The sequence below is a fragment of the Borostomias antarcticus genome, assembly GCF_949987555.1.
Source record: "Borostomias antarcticus genome assembly, chromosome: 11".
Lineage (NCBI taxonomy): Eukaryota > Metazoa > Chordata > Actinopteri > Stomiiformes > Stomiidae > Borostomias > Borostomias antarcticus.
In genome coordinates this window covers 19,214,942-19,217,441 of record NC_140244.1, presented here as the reverse complement: position 1 = coordinate 19,217,441, position 2,500 = coordinate 19,214,942, and the positions used below count along the sequence as shown (strand labels likewise).

Genomic DNA, 2,500 nt, shown 5'->3' with positions numbered 1-2,500 from the left:
CCGTCTGTTAGCATGACAGCCTGTCTGCGTGTGTGTGTGTGTGTGTGTGTGTGTGTGTGTGTGTGTGTGTGTATGTGTGCGTGCGTGCGTGTGTGTGACACGTGTCAGTGTCGTGTGACAGAGAAAGGGATAGAGGCAGGGAGAGGGGAAACTCTCTCAGGATGTCTTGAAATAAACACAGGCAATTAGCAGGGACCTACGGGGGGGGACGAGGGTCAAATGAGATGTCATAACACAAACGGGTGGGCTGCCCTCATCTCCCGCAAGTGTGTGTATAAGAATGAGTGTGGCTGTTTGTGTTTGTATGTGTGTGTGTGTGTGTGTGTGTTTCCCAGCGTTCTCACTGTTCCTCTGAACACGTCTGAGTGTGTGTGTGAAGCGTGAGGGAAAGGGTATGCAGATGTGAGCCTCGCGGGCTTGAAAACAACCTTTTGGTTTCTCTTCCCTGGCATGTGGCGGCGTACCTATTTTTACTTGTATTTATTTGTTTGTTTTAGCTGTGAGCTCGCTGCCTAGGCGCCGGTGGGAGGGATGGGGGGGGGGTCATACACCAAACGAAACAGGAACATGGAACAATGGCATTTTCCCCTTCATTACTGCAGCCCCTGCCGCGCTCGCTGGGAGAGGGCTTTATTTGACTGGTCTGGGTAAATAAACGTTTCTGACCAGAGAGAGACCACGTTGAGAGAGAGAGCACTCAGGCCTCCCTCCCTCGTCAGTGTGAGACCTCGAGAAGGAGGTTAGGATGCTGGAAAGAACCCTGAAGTAGCACGTCGGTCAATCGGAAAGCACAAGTGAAAGCTGTCCTTACTGCCAGCGTGCGCCAATGGCTCCTCGTGTGTGTGTGTGTGTGTGTCTGTGTGTGTGTGTGTGTGCGTGTCTGTCTGTGTGCGCGTGTGTGTTTGTGTGTGTGTGTGTGTGTGTGTCTGTGTGTGCGTGTGTGTGTGTGTGTGTGTGTGTGTCTGTGTGTGCGTGTCTGTGTGCGTGTGTGTGTTTGTGAGTGTGTGTCTGTGTGTCTGTGTAAAACGCTGAATGTCTAAATTGACATGTGATGATTGTTGTGAGGTATGTGGAGACTGTGGTTTTTTACAAAGGCCCCTGTGTGTGTGTTTGTTTTTTGAATGTTGAAACAGCTTGGCCCTCATTCCCCATCTTTCTTCAACACATTCTGTCCTCCCCTCTCTCTTCTCTTCTCTCTCTTCTCTCTCTCTCTTCTATCTCTCTCTCGCCCCTTCTTCTATCTGCCCACCCTTCTCTTCCTCCCCCCTCTCTCTCCTCTCTCTATCTTCCTCTCTCCATCTCTCTATCTCCCTCTCCCCACCCCCCCCCCCTCTCTCTCTCTCTCTCTCTCTCTTTATCTCTTCTCTCAATTCAATTCAATTCGATTCAAAGGGCTTTATTGGTATGGTAAACATAATATGTTAACTATTATATTATGTTAACATTGCCAAAGCAAACATCACAAATAAATCAATAAAAACATGAAAAGTGTGTACAGGGATCAGTGCAGATAGAGCAGGGATACAGATTGACGGTCTTTACGGTGGTTGTGTTCCATCACATGTCCTTTTCATGTCACGACTGCTCACAAATCTCTCTGCTGTATTTGCGCATTGCTGTGTTTCGCCCAGCAGATATGGGAGTTTTTGGTCAGAAGTCATGTTTTGGGAAGTGGGAAGTACAGTGGAAAGTATCTCTGATGTTTTGGAACCGTTGGCAGGTAGTTAAAAAGTGCAGCTCGCTTCCATCTCCTTGTGTGCAGTGGGTGCACAGTAGGGCTATCAAAAAAAAATTGAAGTTCCAAAAAAAATCTAATATTTTTTTTAAAAAGAATTTCGAACCTAAATTTGAGAGTTTGAATATTGTAATATTAATAAATAATATTATTCATAAAAAAATATGCAGCGATTTACATTAATAACAAAACATTTATAGGCTACAATTTATTTACGGGCGATAATCCAATAATCCAGACCCAGCACCTCATTGAAAGATGAAAGTTAACACCTCAGCGAGGGGTAACAGTGTTCACAGTACAATATTACAGTCAAGGGTTATTTTATTAGGCTATAATATTCATGAAAAATCAAAAAAAAAAAATATATATATACATTTTAATATCATTCGAACTCTACTAAATTAATTCGAATATATTCAAACTCAATTTCATGGCACTTTTGACAGCCCTAGTGCACAGTCTGTCTTCTCTAGGGGGCCGGGTCTGATTGTGGCGGCCTCTCAATGGCCAGGCTGTGCCCACTGAGTCTGTACATAGTCAAGGACTTCCTTGGTTTTGGGTCCGTCACAGTGTAGGTATTCTGCCACTGTGTATTCTCTGTTTAGGGCCAAATAGCATTCCACTTTGCTCTGGTTTTTGTTCGATTCATTCCAATGTGTCAGTTTTATTTTTGTTTTCGTATAATCTGGTTTAGTCTAGTGGGGATTCTGTTTGGTGGCTGTGCTTGTGTTTGTGAACAGAGGCCCAGAACCAGCTGTCTGA

The 2,500-nt window shown here is 44.9% G+C and overlaps 1 protein-coding gene across 1 annotated transcript in view; it reads left to right on the top strand.

The window, feature by feature from the left end:
• Positions 1–2,500, top strand: part of plxnd1 (plexin D1) — a gene marked incomplete at its 5' end in the record, with an annotated part of 65,695 nt that overhangs the window by 42,174 nt on the left and 21,021 nt on the right. The gene's annotated exons all lie outside the window — the stretch shown is intronic.